The following is a 20,163-nucleotide window of genomic DNA, read 5'->3' as shown; positions in this document are numbered from 1 at the left end:
TCACATTTATCAATATAGTAATACATATTACGGTGTTTCTCACAAGCCAGCCCTTGTCTGAATGGTATCAAATGAGAGGTTAGTGCGTTTAACTGCAATGTAATGGTTTGGGAAACATATATGCTAGTGTAGGGACTTGCAGAGTTAAGGTCTAAAAACAATTGTCTTTCTAATGTATTTACCTTGTTATGAACTGTGTTGGAAATTTAAATATACTTTGGTCAACAGCTGTTTAGCCTCAATTTGTAGATAAGAATGGCAATCAAAGATGATGGTTAGTGACAGCAATGAGCAGATGACTGGACATATGCAAAGCAGAGAAGATGGGTACTTCCACCATTGACCCTCTTCTATCGACTGCTGAACCAATCACTATTGGGTGAAGACCATTGATATTTTGCATTCATCGATGGCTGATGGCCATCCCTAGTTGTATGGGCAACCTGTGATTCTCCCTTTTAGTAAGATCACAAGACCCTACATGTTAGGACTTGATATTCCAAAATGCAGAGTATTCAGAGTTATAAAAAATGAAATCCAAGTTCTTTCATGCATGAAGCTGTTATTTCAAAAATGTAATATGCTATCCCCCTATATTTCTTAACTATCCTCAGTAGTAAAGAGGACAGCATGGTTTTAAGTAAAGAAGTGGAACAGCAAACATGTGACCCCCCTTTTGAGATTATAGACCATCAGCAGATGAGACAGGCTGAATTCAATCAAAGAAAGTCAAGTAACCTTACAGACTGGGGTCCATCTATCATAGTGGGAACAAGGATCTCACTACAGTATAATCTCTTTTTATTGCTTTATTTACAAAAATATCCACATAATTCAGTGTAAGTTCTTATTTCTTGACAATTTGGATGGAATAAAATAGAAAAACCAACTAAGGACTTATGCCACGTACACACTACCTGATATTTTGAATGATTGAATGATAACAATATCATAATTGTTCAGTCATTCAGTATATTGGCCAGTGTGTACGGCATCAACAAAAGCGATGCGCACTCCTGCTGGTCATTGACGGAATCACTCAACGGCTGTCTTTACAGGACAACCTGTCGATATTTCATCAAGTTCTGCAAGGATGGGGAAGAGGGAGGGTGCTGACACTGAACAATATTGTTAACAACATTGAGCACAGCACTGCCAGGGACACATTAAACAACATCCCTCCTTGAGCGAATTGTTTAGTGTGTGTGCACCTTAAGGACTGCAGGTTCTAAACAACAAATATCAGACAACTGAGTTGACCATGAGGGTCAACAGCTGTTCAGCATACCCTAGCATAATCCCATACCAGCTGCTTATAATTGGCTGAGAGCTATTGACTCACCTTGACCAATCCTCTTTACTTTTATTCTGTACCATAGCTAGTAGCAGTTATTTGTAACATCCCTCAGTATTTCTGCTTATACATATTTTACCAAAATATGTGTGAGTATATGTTTTCACTGTTAGTAGAATATATATATAGATGTCATGGTATATAATTAAATATGGAGGACTCTTGTGGTAAGCATCTTTTAGCAGACCTGTCTTGAGGACATGGGTAGGCTAGAAACTTGAAGAGCTTAGAAGGTTTTGGTAGACCTGCATGGGTTTGAGATACCCGCTGCACACCAGTGAGAGTATAAATGTGTAAGGGGGAGAAAGGGGCCAGAATCCTGAGAACAGTGGCTGTCACTGCATACCTTAAGCAGAGGTTCTATGGTGGTGCTATGGAAGAAAACACAGACAAGGCACTTGGGGTGGATGTCTAATGTTCTGTTACAATGTTTGCCAGTAGCTGTGCACTTTATGCGGAGTTCTGTGGGGTTATGTGTTAAATTCCTTATATCCCCAACATTATCAGCACTGCTATATAGAAGATAGCATGCCGATCAGCCAGTCAATATACTGTGGCACTGACCATTCTGACAGCTGCAGCTATTGATTTCGACAGCTGCAGCTGTCGTTGCCACATGCACAACACTGTCCCTGGCTGTGGTGGCTGCCTGGCTCTGGGCTGCCCATGGAAGACCTCACAATGCTTGCAAGATCTTGTGCTTAACCACTGGATCTAGCCAGGAGGTGAGACACTAGGCCGATGTACTGTGGGATCTGGTAGGGATTACCGGAAGGGAGTTTATATTCTCCCACTCTGACAGACCAGATGATAATACATCTTGTCAGTACTGCTTCCTGCTTAGTTTCTGTAAAGTGGCAAAGAGATATAGCAGTGTGATCCATGTCACTATAATACATCTCCCACTCATAGTGTGCCAGACCGACAGGTCTGCTGCTAGGCATCAGAGTGCCCCAACTGGGGAGGAGAAATTGTCTGTCACCACCTCTTATTAAGTTATGCTTTATAAGGGCTTCTGTGCTGTGTTAGAAGGGGCAAGCTGCTGTGAATTGAGGAGGCAGTACCCATGTGGTGAGTCCTGCTCCAAAAGGCAGAGCAAGGCACCTGAGACTGCACTGACCAGTGCTGTGGAAATCTAAAGGAGACAAAAGTTCCAAAAGGTAACCCCATTAGACAGCCTATCACCTAGAGACTTTATTAGTGACTAAATAGTGGCAGTGAAGAAAGCTGCCTGATTTGGCTAACTATCTCCAAACTTCCAGCTAGCTAAAATTGTATCTACTAGTTCTTTCAGTGAAAGAGTGAACATATATTAATGGTGGACTTATATTTTAATAGCGCAATTAGACTAGAGTAGTTAGCTAAAAGTCACATGACCCCTGAGTAAATCACTGACTTAAATAGTTTTAATAACAAAATCAGCAATTGACTCAGGACCAGTTATTATTTCTGAGGAATGACACTTTAAAAAGAGAGTGACTAAAGTGCATATAGGATATTACTGCAGATATTACAATAATATGTAACCAACATTAACTGTCAGGGAAATTGCTTCTATGAGATACATTCAAACTCTTTGGCACTACACCCAGATACAACAACATTATAGTGACTAATTTATTATATACAAACAAAAAAAAGAATATCAGCCACAGTTTGCATAGCTAAGACTTTTCCCATGCCTGGGATTGCAAAAATAACTGTAAAACAATCCTATGTGCACCACTGATATCACAACAGTGTAGCCTCATGTGTATAGTATTTAAATTTTTAAATTGCAGTCACATTGTTCAAAGTCACAAACATATTTGTCTCAGCAGTGAGCTCTAAATATATTTCTCGCAGGCACCGGGCCAAGCCATCTCACTCCAGGAAGAGCCGGACTTATGGTGACTATATATATATATATATATATATATATATATATATATATTTTATCCTAACAGTATTACATATATGTTATATACTTTTATCATAATGGTATTACAGTACTGGTAGAGTACTATTGTATTAATTTAACTGCTTCATTATGAATACATCAAGTAAGATGGAATTCCATAAACCTTTCAGGGTGGTCTGTTCCTGTAAATTAAAGAAATAATAATTTGGACAAGTATCTATTACTTTAACTCTTTGTGTGCAGTGCAAACTATTAGCACCTGATTTGTTTCTGCCTTTGCCATGCACTGCTAGATACTGTGTTTCCCCGATAACAAGACACTGGTTTTTTTGGTCGAAAAAACACATTAGGGCTTATTTTCTGGGTAGGGCTTATTTTATTTAACATTGACAGCAATTTCAATGTGCCTCTCTCCTCCCCTGTTGTTGAATGCAGCATGTGCCTCTCCAGCCCCCCCTGTTGTTGAATGCAGCCTGTGCATCTCCAGCACCCCCCCCACCCCCACCCCGGTGTTGAATTCAGCCTGTCCCTCTCCCTGTTGAACGCAGCCATTTCCCCAACTTACCTTTACAACAAGAAGAATCGGGAGGTGGCTCCTTCCTCCACGATCTGCGGCTGTTCCGTTGTCCACCTTCAGAGTCGCGCCTTCCTCCATGATCCGCGGCTCCTCCATTGTCCACCTTCAGAGTCGCGCCTTCCTCCACATTCCTTGGCTCCTCCGATGTCCACCTTCAGAGGCGCGCAGTGACGTCATGAATTCACGTGTGCTGACTTCAAAACAAACTTTATTGAAAGCTTGTTTTGTAGTCTGAGTACGTTACTGTAAGCTGGTGGAGGAGCAGCCTGAGCGGGCCGGGCAGCCTCCTCCAGCTCTTTCATTTACCGTAGTACTGGATTTCATGCAGGGGCGGAGATGGGTGCATATTAGTGTAGTGCAGGGACTGGGAAAAATGTAGATTTTATTAGGTCTTACTTTCGGGGTAGGGTTTATTTTGGGCCATTCATCAATAGTAAGGATAGGGCTTATTTTCAGGGTAGGTCTAATTATCGGGGAAACACGGTATATTGTCATCTGGACTGAGCAGGACTTCCAGTATCATCTGTCACACACTGTTGTCTAACCTACTGTGTAGGATTACTCTGTCATTCTCAAGACTAGACTGAGTATCTCCATTTGCTGCTGTAGATCAGAGTCTCACAGAAAACTCAATGAACAGGTGAGAGACTTAATTACTTATATCCGAATACAATGGTGTTAGATATAAGTTGCACATACGGTAGGAATTCAGCATTCGTAGAGCATCATTTTAGTATTCATGTGACAATTACAGCCAAAGATCAACCAATCTGCTCTACTATGATGCTATTCTACACAATGACCATATTTTACCTGCTTTTAGTGCATAACATTTATTTAACATTTCAACAATTTACCCATAAAAAATGTACCTTATTTTATACCAATGCATCTTGTTATTGAATGTTTTACATCTTTATTCTGTAGACTGTATATCAGGGGGTTTAACATGTGAGTAACTGCAGTGTACAGTACAGTGAAAATCAGCTCCAGGACTCTGTATTGGTCTAACGGTGGCATCATATAAACAGATGTAATTGTCCCATAAAAGATGGTGAGGACCGTGAGGTGGGATGAGCAGGAGGAGAAGGCTTCTCTCCTGCCATCATTAGATTTAATCTTCAGGATGGCACTAATAATGTTTATATAAGACATCAAACTGATGAAGAATGGACAGAATCCAAATATAAATGCTTCCACACAAATCAGAATAAAAAACATTTCTGTATCTTCTGTATTTTTGCAGGAAATGTTCATAAGAGATTTAGCATCACAAAAGAATTGATGGATTATATACGGGTAACAGAAAGTTACTTCTGAAGCTGACAAAGTAACCAATAAAGAGTTTCAAAAACCAGATAACCACATGGCAGCTGTGAGTTGTACACAAAGTCTCCTGTTGAAGATATGGTGATAGTGTAAGGGTTTACATATAGCAACATACCGGTCATAGGCCATTGTGAATAAAAGGACATGTTCTGTACTGACACTTTCCCAATAAAAATACATCTAGGTAAAGCACTGTATGAAGGACACTGTGTAATTCCCAGACAGTAACATGTACAGCAGCTTAGGGACAGTGACTGTTGTGTAACATATATCTATTAAGGATAAATTACAGAGAAATAGATACATTAGGGTGTGTAAGTGCTTATCAACATTTATGACTGTAATTATAGCAGAATTCACAAGCAGCCCAGTCAGATATAACAAGAGAAACACAATAAAAACTAAAGGTATATATACTGAACTAGTAGAAAAGGCTGAAATGTGGAACTCAGGAAGTGATGTGCGATTCTCCATCAGATCTTCATAGAATTCTAGTAAAGATAAAAAAAACATTATTATGATTTTTTATATAGAAATATAATAATTTTTTGAGAACAGAGAACCAATGGTTACTTTCAACACACCTGTTAGACAGCAATAATTTTATTGCACCATCTTGTTTACCATGGAAATACTTGTCTCAGCCTTCCCTTGATGTAGTAGCCTGCGTCTGATTGTGCAAACACTGAGTCGCCCACTTCCAGCATCTCTGCCTGCAGTAACACTGCCGGTGATTCTTTAGATACCACCATTTAGGCAGTATGGGCACTTGCACCAGACCTATGGCAGGAGCAGTGTCTTCATCTAAACATGGGATCTGTGGCTGCGGCTGTGTATTTGGGAACATAGACGCTTTCACTGACACACCTGCGACTATCCCATAACATGCCCACAATAGGGACTTGTTTTCCATTCCCTTTTAGCCACCTCCCAGTAACTGGCCAGGAAAGTCCATCACTTTGCACCCCATTTGAGATGCCATCTCTCCCGATCACAATTACATCTGTGTAACACATGTGCCGCAGTGGTGACCTAGTGTCTCACCTCCTGGCTAGCTCCGGAATATGTCAACTATGTGAACGTGGGGAATTACATGCAGATTGCATCCGCCCCTGAATCGGGCAAAAACTGTGTATATATGCTGAGTTGCCCGCATCTGAACTGCCGCACTGTCCCTAAGCATAGCCATCATCGTTATCAAGGCGCACTTGAACATGCAACAGTCATAGGTGCATCTGGAAACAGATAGATTTTTGCATATGCAATATTCTGTATGTCCCACAATTCCCTATGCATAATTCTGACACGCCCTCACTAAGTGTAATTGCAGCAGCTTCTGCCTCTGTATCAGGTCCACAGTTTGAAAGCAGGTGACATTTTTGAGATTTGCTTGTAAGACTTGAAGGCAAGTGAAATCCAAAATGTGTCAGAAGATGCAAGTGCTAATTATGCTCAATATTAGAGAAACAAAAAAAATAATTATTTATAATTAATCAGCTTAAATAATAAATAATAAAATGTAAAGAACAAGCAGAAGAATACAGAGCATAGTTGGCACATCGTTAGTGAAAAGAAAAAAAACAGAAAGAATAATGAGCTAAAATATGAAGTATTGGTTATACCGAATGAACAAGGGCATAGGCAAGTGCTGTGGGGGGTGGGGGGGTTCCGGTTGCATGGAAAACATGCACTGTTAGGGGTGCACTGCTACATTCCACCTATAGGGTTCATTATTATTGCTGTATAACATACAGTTTACAGTGCATAAGGAGTCCAATGTCTACATATAAGTCCAGGGCAGTGCTAGGTTCTTCTGATGCTCCCGTAGACTCCCAGAATTGCTCCAATGCTCAGGAATCATGGCCCCATTAAAAAAATGAACCATTTTACTCAGGGAGTATGTCCCTACTACCACATCTAATGACTTATTGTGATCACTGGCCCTGTATATGTTGGAATTATGAATTACAGTACACTGAACTTTGTATGATGCATATTATAGCTGGTTAAGTACTAATTATGCCCTCTTCATGGACTTTCCACACTCACTCTAAAATCTAGCATTTGGAAACCTCTCCCAAGAAATCCTGCATTTGATCCTGAAGGAAATTGCACACTGTAATTACTTCATTATAGTGGGGAAAGCGAAAACAAATTATTTATACAATTTGCAATTTTGTAGACAAAACATTTAGTACAGAGATGGTGCTGCCTGAACTCACAAACGTAACCACTTTTCATTCAATAGGTCCAGATTTTAGTCTCCATCTGAATGCTCAGTGTTAGTGGACTATGTATCAAAGTTTGATGAGAGATCAAATTGTGAGATGTAAATCACCAACCAATCAGCTTCTAACTTACATTTTATAGGCTGTGTTTGAAAAATGACAGTTAGGAGCTGATTTGTTAATACTTTTCTCTCACATACTTATCTCTCATCAAGCTTTGATACATAGGCCCCTAGATCCCTTAGTTAAAAAAAATTGAAAAAATATATTAATTACATTATCAGGTATATCTAGTGGATGATTGTGGCTTATGAAACACAAGATACAGTAACTGAAAGGTAAAATAAATGGTGTAAGGCAGTGGTTCTTAACTCCAAACCTGATATACCCCCAAAAGGCCATGTTTTGAGAATTTATGTCTGTGAAAGTAGAATACAGAATTACTAACCCAGCAAAATAGATTACCTCACCTGTACATGGTTAAAGAAATCCACAAAACATGAACTGTTGTACAGTAGGTACTTGAGGACTGAAGCTGAGAAACACTGGATTACTAGAAGCTTAACAGATGCATGAACCTACGCAGAGGTGGTGGGTTTTACAACTAATTCATTACAAATCAATTCAGCACATAGAGGACTATTGTGAGGACCTGATGAAATAGTAAAAACCAATACACATGATCTTGTGTAATCCCACTGTCTCAAAAAAAAAACAGGAACTAGACTAGATATAGCAATCAGATTTTTTTCTGCCATCTATTAAATGTTTTTTTCTCCATAAACCTCAGTGCTGTAGAATGATAGAGAATATTTAAAGGGAAGACAAGATCAAGAGATAATATTGGATTGTAATCAACTACCGTTTCCAGCATGTGTTACACAGAGGTGATGAAGCTGAAAATATATAACATAAACTATACCTTTGGGGAACAGTAGGTAGTTGGGCAATTATATAATTGATCCTCATTGTATTGAAGATTGATAATACCATAATTCTGCAATCCCCAGTATACTATATAATTAAGATTGTATTGTTTGATTTTTGGGAAAATTCCTTTCATACATTAAGAATTCAGTTAATATTATTATTCCTATTGTGGATTGATGTTGAGCTTCCTTTTTTAAACATAATAAATAAATCCAAAGCCAGCTAGTGCTAAATCTAATAACACCATAAAAATATAATTTGTTAATATAAAAATAAAATCTATATACATACAGTATATATACAGTCAGGTGCATAAATATTGGGACATTGACAGAATTTTCATATTTTGGCCTCTATTCACCACCACAATGGCTTTGAAATGAAACAAACAAGATGTGCTTTAACTGCAGACTTTCAGATTTAATTTGATGGTAATTACTTCCAAATCAGGTGAACGGTGTAGGAATTACAACGGTTTCTATATGTGCCTTCCACTTTTTAAGGGGCCAAAAGTAATGGGACAAACTAATCAATCATAAATCTAACTTTCAATTTTTAATACTTTGTTGCAAATCCTTTGCAGGAAATTACAGCCTGAAGTCTAGAACGCATAGACATCACCAGATGCTGGGTTTCATCCCTGGTGATGCTCTGCCAGGCCTCTACTGCAAATGTCTTCATTTCCTGCTTGTCCTTGGGGCATTTTCCCTTCAGTTTTGTCTTCATCAAGTGAAATGCATGCTCAATCGGATTCAGGTCAGGGGATTGACTTGGCCATTGCATAACATTCCACTTTTTAGCCTTAAAAAACTCTTTGGTTGCTTTTGCAGTATGGGTCATTGTCCATCTGCACTGTGAAGCGCCGTCCAATGAGTTCTGTAGCATTTGACTGAATATGAGCATATAATATTGCCCGAAACACCTCAGAATTCATTCTGCTGCTTTTGTCAGCAGTCACATCATCAATAAATACAAGGGAACCAGTTCCATTGGCAGCCATACATGCCCACGCCATGACACTACCACCACCATGCTTCACTGATGAGGTGTTATATTTTGGATCATGAGCAGTTCCTTTCCTTCTCCATACTCTTCTCTTCCCATCACTCTGGTACAAGTTGATCTTTGTCTCATCTGTCCATAGGATGTTGTTCCAGAACTGTAATGGCAAACTCTAATCTGGTCTTCCTGTTTTTGTGGCACACCAATGGTTTACATCTTGTGGTGAACCCTGATTTTTCAGCCTAATGATGGCTTGCTTCACTGATAGTGACAGCTCTTTGGATCTCATATTGAGAGTCGACAGCAACTGATTCCAAATGCAAATGTCACACCTAGAATCAACTCCAGACCTTTTACCTGCTTAATTGATAATGAAATAACAAGGGAATAGCCCACACCTGTCCATGAGATAGCTTTTGAGTTGATAGTCCCATTACTTTTGGTCCCTTAAAAAGTGGGAGGCACATATAGAAACTGTTGCAATTCCTACACAGTTCACCTGATTTGGATGGAATTACCCTCAAATTAAATCTGAAAGTCTGCAGTTAAAGTACATCTTGTTTGCTTCATTTCAAAGCCATTGTGGCGGTGAATAGAAGCCAAAATATGAAAATTCTGTCAATGTCCCAATATTTATGCACCTGACTATATATATATATATATATATATATATATATATATGAAAAGCTGATGATGCCCGGCACTCTGTGGTAGCTCCAGTAGTGCTGCTGTGCCCTCTCAGGATGATCACATCCAATGCATAAGAGTACAGGAATGAGCGGCACTCAGCAGACTAAGTTATGTGATGAAATAAAAGTCCTTTATTCCTACGGCGTTACGGGGCTATGCCCCCGTCTTCTGTCTGTCCCTGAAGAACGGGGCATAGCCCCGTAATGCCGTAGGAATAAAGGACTTTTATTTCATCACATAACTTAGTCTGCTGAGTGCCGCTCATTCCTGTACTCATATATATATATATATATATATATACGTTGGTTGTGGCAGTACTCTCATAATGAAATGCTCTTAACACATGTTATTGATAAAGCTTTAAGAACAAGATGTGTTAAGAGCATTTATCTATAAGACCGAAGTGCTGCCATAACCAATATACTGTATATGCTTTGATAGTCAGTATGCCACTGATATCTTTGGAAGGCACATGGTAAGGTATTCTGAATTGATCCAATGAGTGGCAGAAGTGGATTTACTATATATATATATATATATATATATATATATATATATATTATATATATATATATATTATATATATATATATATATATATATATATATATCAGGGATGTGTGCCGGACCCTTTTTGCCGGATTTGGATTTGGATCTAATTCATCGTCCAGCTTTGGATTTGGATTTGCCAAACTGCGGTGACTGGCTTTGGATTTGGATTTGGATTTTTTTACAAAAATTGACAAAAAAAACTAAAATCACATAAATTGGTCTTTTTTTTCTTCCTGGAGTTTTATTAACTTCAATAATATTAATTTCCAGTCAGAACACCTCACAGCTTATAATATTGTTTTCAACATTATTGGACAAAGGTTGCAGTGAGCTGACTGGTTGCCAAGCATCAAAGCAGCGGCGCAGTGGCACAGACACCACAATTTAAAGCACATCTATGACACATTGCCACACAGCAGTGGCAGAAATGAAAAGTAATGCACCCACCCAGTGGGGTTCGGCCAGCAGAATCACAGTACTTGTTTACAAAGTGGGCTATGGCCCTAGGAGTCACAGTGCACAATCTTATTCACATTACACCGCACATAGTGCCCCTGATTCACATTACACCATAATGTACTGTCTCGAATTTATGTTACGACACACAGTAGTGCCCCTTTTACACAATGCCCACAGTAGTGACCCTTTTACACAATGCCCACAGTAGTGCCCCATTTTTCACAATGCCCACAGTAGTGACCCTAATACACAAAGCGCACCATAGTAATACCCCTTATACAATGCCAACAGTAGTAGTGCCACTTATACAATGCCCACAGCAATAGTGTCCCTTACACAATGCCCCCAGCAGTGGTGTCCCTTACACAATATCCCCAGTAGTGGTGCCCCCTATGCATTCCCCTTAGTAGTAGGGCCCCCTATGCAGTGCCCCCAGTAGTAGTATGCTCCCCAGTAGTATGCCCCCCATTAGCAAGCCCCCAGTAGTATGCCCCCCCAGTAGTATGCCTCCCATTAGCAGGCCCCCAGTAGTATGCCACCACAGGAGTATGCCCACCATTAGCAGGCCCCCAGTAGTACACCCCTAAGCAGGCCCCCAGTAGTATGCCCCCCAGTAGTATGCCCCCCATTAGCTGGCCCCTAGTAGAATGCCCCCCCAGTAGTATGCCCCAATAAGCAGGTCCCCAGTAGTATGCCCCCCAGTATTATGCCCCCCATTAGCTGGCCCCCAGTAGTATGCCCCCCCAGTAGTATGCCCCCATAAGCAGGCCCCCAGTAGTATGCCCCCCAGTAGTATGCCCCCCCATTAGCTGGCCCCCAGTAGTATGCCCCCATAAGCAGGCCCCCAGTAGTATGCCCCCCCACTAGTATGCCCCATTAGCTGGTCCCCAGTAGTATTCCCCCCCAGTAGTATGACCCCATAAGCAGGCCCCTCCAGTAGTATGCCCCCCAGTAGTATGCCCCCCATTAGCAGGCCCCCGATTAGCAGGCCCCACCAGTAGTATGCCCCCCCAGTAGCAGGCCCCCTGTAGTATGCCCCTCCAGTAGTAGGTCCCCCAGAAGCAGGCCCCCTGTAGTATGCCCAACCATTAGTAGGCCCCCATACACACATAAAAAAAAAAACTTACCTGTATCCCCACTCCAGCCGCCGTCCGCTCTGCTGCCACATGACGAGGAGGGAGCCGGAAGACAGAGCTCATGAGTGAGCTCCAGCCGGCTCCCTCTGTGCAGCAGCCAATGAGAGTCTGTGTGACTCTCATTGGCTGCTGTAACAAACACACAGTTGCCGCTGGCGGCTGTGTGTTTGTGTCTGTGTAGGGCAGACCGCTATCACAGCGTTCTGCCCTACACTTGAGGAGCCCTGATGTCAGATTCTCTAGCGAGAATCCGACATCAGGCGGCCGCCATTCGGCCCCAAACGAAGATCCGAGTCAGGCGTGGAACACCCGAACAGGGTTCGGGTGGACTCTGGGCCTGATTCAGAGCCGCTCGTAAGCGGCCGCTCGTTCGCTCTGAGCGATGTTCGCACATCTGCGCATGTATATGGGTTGTAATGCGCATGCGCCAACCAGTCAGTGCGGTCGGAAATCGTGTGCTCGCAAAATAGCGAATGCCTGCTAATTTGAGTGACAGGATGAGGCATTTGTGGGTAGTAACAGGGGAAGGTGCTTGAAAACAGGGAGTGGAGATCCAAACGCAGGCGTGCCAAACGGTCAAAATGGGCGTTTTAAGGGTGTGCATAATTAACAAAGCAGTGTCATCGACCACGTCACTTGGTTGTCTTTTAGCCTGAACTGCTCGCATGATTGCGGTAGGAAAATGCTACCACTAGAATAGCGAGCAGTTCATATGCCTTTCGATGTACTCGATTAATCTAAAAAATAGCAGAGATGACGTATGATGCGAGCGGCCAAAGGGCGTCAATACAAAATAGTGAGCGCATGTTTTGTTCGCTCGCTCAGACATAGAGGCGTCAACAGACCGCAAAGAGCGAGCGCTCAATTTAAATAGCCAGCCCCTTTTTCTAAACGAGCATCTGCAAATAGCGTCCGACTCTGAATCAGGCCCTCTGTTCAATCCGAACCACTCATCTCTAATATATATATGTGTTCCTCATGTGTCCACACTCACTTAAAGATACCCATCCTGCTGGGGTGCTACACAAGACATTGGTGAAGGAAAAAATCCATATTCCAAAAGCTGTATAGTAAAATGTAAGGGTGCACCCACCAGGCTTTCAATCAAGGAAGTATCAAAGGTTATTTATTCCATCAAAAAATATGTTCACCGACGTTTCAGTCCTCAAAGGACCTTTGTCAAGGTATTTTACTATATATATATATATATTAGGGGTGTGCACCGGACACTTTTCGTGTTTTGTGTTTTGGTTTTGGATCTGGATCTTTCTTCGTGTTTTGGATCTGGATTGGTTTTGCCAAAACCACCCTTCCGTGTTTTGGGTTCTGGGTTTTGTGTTTTGGATCTGGATTTTTTCTTAAAAAATAAAAAAAACCCGCTAAAATCACATAAATGGGCCTTTTTTTGTTCCTACGCTATTAATAACCCCAATAACATTAATTTCCACTCATTTCCACTCTATTCTGAACACCTCACACCTCACAATATTGTTTTTAGGCCAAAAGGTTGTACCGAGGAAGCTGGATGACTATGCTAAGCGACACAAGGGGGCGGCACAAACACGTGGCCCATCTAGGAGTGGCACTGCAGTGGCAGACAGGAAGCCAATCAGCGTTATGGTGCCCATTTGCATGTAGCATGAACCCGGGAGATCCGTGCTACATGCATCTGTGTGATTGGCACAGAGCAATGACAGGTCCGTGAGACCCGTCTGTGCTGCTGTGGTAAAAAAAAAAAAAAAAACCTGTGTAAAAAAAGAAAAAAATGGCGTGCACCCCCCCAAAAAAGAGCAACCAGCCCCGGGCATTAGTAACCCAGTGCTGGGTGTGCTTAAATACAGGGGACAAACGACGTAGGGGTCCCCTGTACTTAAGCACAACCAGCACCGGGCTAGTCAGAACCAGCGCTGGTTGCCAAAATACGGGGGACAAACGACGTAGGGGTCCCCTGTATTCTGCGCAACCAGCTCTGGGCTCTGATCCGGTCCTGGTTCTGGAAATATAGGGGACAAAAAATGAGTAGGGTTCCCCTGTATGTTCCAGAACCAGCACTGGACTTTTTCTAGCGGGGGGCTGATGCCACAGCCAGGGGAGCCCTTTCACCGGGCCCCCCAGCCGCAGCATCAACCCTGACCGCTAGTCAGCCCAGGCAGGGGATCCCTGGAGAGCTGGGGACCCCCCCAATAAAGGGGTCACCCTCTCCAGGGCACCCCAGGCCCAGGCTGATAGCCCGGGGCTATCCCCGCCACCCCTGGTGGCGGTGGGTGGCGGGTTGATTGTGTGGTGTGGTGTAAATAAAGAATATCAAACATTGTCTTTACAAGTAGAACTGCAAGTCCCAGCTAGCCTGCCCCGCATGCTGGTACTTGGAGAACCACAAGTACCAGCATGCAGGGCATTAAGGGCCCACTAGTACCTGTAGTTCACCTGTAAAAAAAATGTTTAAAAAAACACAGGACACACACACCGTGACAGTATAAGTTTATTAAACATACATACACACACACACATGTACACATACTCACCTATGTAACCTGTAGCATCGGTCCACTTGTCCGGTAAAGTATCCCTAGGGGACCTGTGAAAAAAAACATACTCACCATCTCCTATGCGAGGTTCTGTCCTCTTCGTTCCAAAGTAGGCATCCCCGGACTTGGCAAAAAAAAAAAACGAAAACGCGATCCACGAACTTAGTACCGTTCTATAGAACGGTACTTCCCGAATGAGAGCTTAGCGGTGGGGTATCACCATGGAAACCCCGCTGCTAAGCGTTCATTGGCTGAGAGAGGTCATCTCCCGTCTCTCAGCCAATGAACGGCTCCCTCCATTGTAGTCAATGGTGGGAACCGCAGGGTAAACTTTAATAACCTTGCGGCTCCCAGCATTGACTACAATGGAGGGAGCCGTTCATTGGCTGAGAGAGACGGGAGATGGCCTCTCTCAGCCAATGAACGCTTAGCAGCGGGGTTTCCATGGTGATACCCCGCCGCTAAGCTCTCATTCGGGAAGTACCGTTCTATAGAACGGTACTAAGTTCGTGGATCGCGTTTTCGTTTTTTTTTTTTTGCCAAATCCGGGGATGCCTACTTTGGAACGAAGAGGACAGAACCTCGCATAGGAGATGGTGAGTATGTTTTTTTTCACAGGTCCCCTATGGATACTTTACCGGACAAGTGGACCGATGCTACAGGGTTACATAGGTGAGTATGTGTACATGTGTGTGTGTGTGTGTGTGTATGTATGTTTAATAAACTTATACTGTCACGGTGTGTGTGTCCTGTGTTTTTTTTAAACATTTTTTTACAGGTGAACTACAGGTACTAGTGGGCCCTTAATGCCCTGCATGCTGGTACTTGTGGTTCTCCAAGTACCAGCATGCGGGGCAGGCTTGCTGGGACTTGCAGTTCTACTTGTAAAGACAATGTTTGATATTCTTTATTTACACCACACCACACAATCAACCCGCCACCCACCGCCACCAGGGGTGGCGGGGATAGCCCCGGGCTATCAGCCTGGGCCTGGGGTGCCCTGGAGAGGGTGACCCCTTTATTGGGGGGGTCCCCAGCTCTCCAGGGATCCCCGGCCTGGGCTGACTAGCGGTCAGGGCTGATGCTGCGGCTGGGGGGCCCGGTGAAAGGGCTCCCCTGGCTGTGGCATCAGCCCCCCGCTAGAAAAAGTCCAGTGCTGGTTCTGGAACATACAGGGGAACCCTACTCATTTTTTTCCCCTGTATTTCCAGAACCAGGACCGGATCAGAGCCCAGAGCTGGTTGCGCAGAATACGGGGGACCCCTACGTCGTTTGTCCCCCGTATTTTGGCAACCAGCTCTGGTTCTGACTAGCCCGGTGCTGGTTGTGTTTAAGTACAGGGGACCCCTATGTCGTTTGTCCCCTGTATTTAAGCACACCCAGCACTGGGTCACTAATGCCCGGGGCTGGTTGCTCTTTTTTTGGGGGGGAGGACGCCATTTTTTTCTCTTTTTACACAGGTTTTTTTTTTTTTATTTACCACAGCAGCACAGACGGGTCTCACGGACCCGTTAGTGCTCTGTGTCAATGACACAGATGCAAGTAGCACGGATCTCCTGGTCCGTGCGTGCATCTGTGTCATTGAAATACACAGCAGCACAGACGGGTCTCACTGACCCATCTGTGCTCTGTGTCACTGTCAATCACACAGATGCATGTAGCACGGATCTCACGAGTCCGTGCTACATGCAAATGAGCACCATAATGCTGATTGGCTGAGAGCCGTGACAGACGGCTCTGTCAGCCAATCAGCACTTTGCCCATTAAAGGCAAAGGCATTTTTTTTTAAATGGCCGCTCGAGGCAAAACCTCGAGATCCGACAGCAGATCTCGAGGTTTTGCCTCGGGAGAGGGATCCGGGGCAGACAGGGAGATCCGAGCTTGGGCTCGGATCGCCCCGGATCCCCGAAGTTCGGGTGGGTTCGGTTCTCAGGGAACCGAACCCGCTCATCCCTAATATATATATATATTATATATAAATATATAGTCTTGATGGCTTGAACATTATGTGACAATTCTAAACCTTGACAAAGGTCTCTCATGGGACCGAAATGTCGGATCTAGCCTTTCATATAGCACTGGTGGTATGTAATTAAAAGGATGTTTTTTTGCAATGATGAGTGCCGTCACAGTTTGTGATTTTTTTGGATACAAGTGGACCTCCAGATTTTTTCTGACGGTGTCATTGAGGTTGCACCCCTAATGGACGGTATTGCTGCAGTGAGTGTGGGCCTTATTGGAACTATATATATATATATATATATATATATATATATATATACATATATATATATATATATCATATGGGCACCTGTCGTGCTCTTATATTAAGGTTGAATTAAAAAAAATGGAAATCTCCACAGAGAATTCTGGAGGGGGGGGGCATGGTGTTTAAGGGGCTATACCTCTAAAGCTATAGGAAGTACCAAGCTGATTTTGATTTGGCATGGACAGGTAGAACTGTCTCTCATTTTTGCATGACAAATTTCAGGGCAAAAAAATTAAAAATGAGGATTTGGAAACAATCTAAAGTTCCATCTGTCAGTTTTTTCTGACAATCTCAGTTAGGACCGCTTTTCTGCTGTTCTCTATGGGGGATATTTAGGATGGCATTACTCAGGGTAGGGGGCAAATTTAGACTTGGGGTTTGTTTTATTAAGTAGCTATTGTTCCAGGGTAGGGCCTTTTGGGGTTCAGGTAATTGAGAAATTACAGTTTTTAAACAATTACCTCACAATTGCACCATTATAGAGATAGGAAGTTTCCTGTGTTGCGCAGCCTCAATAGGTGCCTTCAGCAGGTGTGCACCAAGATTGCAGTCCAGTGCGGGCGTTAGCGGTGGGACAACGTGACAATGGTAGCAGGCAGAACCAGTGACGGGCACCTGGTGGAGGTGGAGCGGGCGGTGGTGGCATCAGTGTGGGCTGCAGCAGCATCAGCGATGAGGGATACGGGATGTAGGGGTCCCCTATTATCAGTTCAACCAGTACTGGGCTCTGAGCCATTCTGGTTCTGGAAAAACAGGGGAAAAACTGTGTATGGTTCCCCTATATTTTCCAGAACAAGTGCCGGACCCATTCTAGTGGGGGTGTAATGCCACAGCCAGGGGAGCCCTATCACTGGGTCCCCCAGCTGAAGCATTGTCCCTGACCACTAGTCAGCCCAGGCTTGGGATCACTGGAGAGCTGGGGACCCCCCCAAAAAAGGGGATACCCTCTCCAGGGCACCCCAGGCCCAGGCTGATAGCCTGGGGCTACCCCTGGGATGTGAATAGTGTGGTACAAGTTAAGAGTTACAAATATTGTCTTTTGCTATGGAACTACAGTTTCCAGCAAGCCTCCCCAGCATGCTGGAACTTGGACAATCGCCAGTTCCAGCATGTGGGGCATTATGGGCCTGCTGGTACCTGTAGTTCTACAGGAAAAGAAAATTTTAAATAGCACAAGACACACACACACCGTACAAAGTATAATTTTATTAACACACACAAGCACACACTATCTCACATACTCACCTATGTATCCCTGAAGCCAATCACGTCCACTTGTCCATGTAGATATTCCAATGGTGTACCTGTAATAAAATATCCATACTCACCTCCTCCTATGCGTGAATCAGGTCCTCTTCATTCCAAAGTTGGCAATCCGGGGTCTTGGCAAAAAAATAAAAAAATATGCAAACCCACGGACATTAGTACTTTCCTTTAAGGACAGTACTACCCGAATGACAGCTTTGCAGCAGGATTTCTCTACAAAAATCCCAATGCGGAGCACTCATTGGCTGAGAGAGGTGAGCCTTCTGCCTCTAAGCCAATGAATGGTTCTCACCATTGACTTCAATGGTAAGAACCGAGCGTGCCCACACTCCAATAAGCACACAATTCTTTGAATTAGCAGCTCCACCATTTTGTGAGTGACAGAAATCTCACTCTGTGAGAATGCTGAATCTGCAGTTAACCATATCTTATTGCACAAAGAACACATCCATTAAGGCATACGCCTTAATGACTGGAATTTAATTGCTTTTTTTATGTTTGATTGGCAGAAATTCTATAGGTTTTGTGAAATTTCAGATCATATCTAAGAAGCCTTAATGGGACATGTGAAACCATAAGATTTTTTAACTATGGAATATATATATAGTCATGATGCCTATGGTCAGAACACTGACAATGCCTTCCTTCTTACCCTAATCCTCCCCCTAACCCTAACCCACCTTTACTGCAGCCTATCCCCGACCCTCACATTCTACAGGCTAACATTCCCCTCCCGCGACCTACCCCTAACATTCCTCTCCTGCAACCTAACCCTAACTGGTCTGCCCTGCTAATCTTGTGAGGTCATAAAAAGTGGGAAGTGACTGCTCCACAGCCACAGCAAACCCAGGTTGTGCCGCTTATACTGCACCATTAACCAGGTCAATCCTGGGTCCGCCCCTGGTAGCTACCTGGGTTGGATTGCTGGTCACTTAACCTGAGTTATTTTTCAGGGACCCTTTTACACTGAGCTGTGACCTGGGTAGACCCTGCAAAAACCCAGGTTTTTGCTCTGGTGTAAAATATGTAGATGCTGTTAAAGAAGTGGTCACATCAAATGCATCTGTCAACAACAAAATTCGGAAAACACAAAGATCCTGAGGTCTGCGACAACTCCTTGGGAGAAATCCCATTGTGGTCCAATATGTGAGAAAATGCCCTTCCGTTGAATCAAGATTAATGGGGTCACCTTACCAGCTTTAATAGATATCAGTTCCCCGGTTGCTACAATACAAAGGGCATAGTTCATTCAGCATTAGAAGGAAGGAGATGTCAGGAAAATTAGCATTTCAACAAGAACATCTGCCTTCTCCAAGGTCATCAGAACTTTACCATCATCAAGGGAGAAGAAACCTGTGACTCTGAACCAAATTCAAAACATGTGATATACTGTAATTTAATGCCAGAATTAGGTATAGTGTACAGGATTATGATGCCATCCTTGAAGCATGCTATGAAGACTGGCAAAATAAGCTTGCAGTCCCCTGAACTCTGAGGGTGGAAAAAGGAAGGATGCCTATTCAAAGACTGAACACCAATAACCATCCATTTATGCTATATCAGAACCATTCTATAACCAAAATATTCCATGTTTCTTCCAGGACATTGTGGGTCTTGAATCCCCTGTAGCCCAGCAGTGTGTAACATCCAATATGCAGCAGGAGGACACCAAAGAGAGTCCCTGGAAGAAAGAGATACAAATAGGAATCAACACACTCCTGAAGGAATAAATGGAAGCTGTGCAGCTAGTCTGAAGGAATGAAAAAAAATGTAGTCAGCATCCTAAAGACTTTAGATAGTTAGTGGCATCTGGGGGTAATCAGAGATAGCTATAGTCCCAGGGCCACACCACTGCTCCTAATTAAAAAAAGTTGGTAGTCTGGTGTTCTTTATCAACTAACGGAAGTTAACCCAAGCCACCCATAAAGATGCCTACTTTGGATA

This window comes from Taudactylus pleione, unplaced genomic scaffold (genome assembly GCF_031769625.1).
Source record: "Taudactylus pleione unplaced genomic scaffold, aTauple2 ptg000061l, whole genome shotgun sequence".
Taxonomy (NCBI): domain Eukaryota; kingdom Metazoa; phylum Chordata; class Amphibia; order Anura; family Myobatrachidae; genus Taudactylus; species Taudactylus pleione.
Note: the sequence above shows the minus strand (reverse complement) of the source record.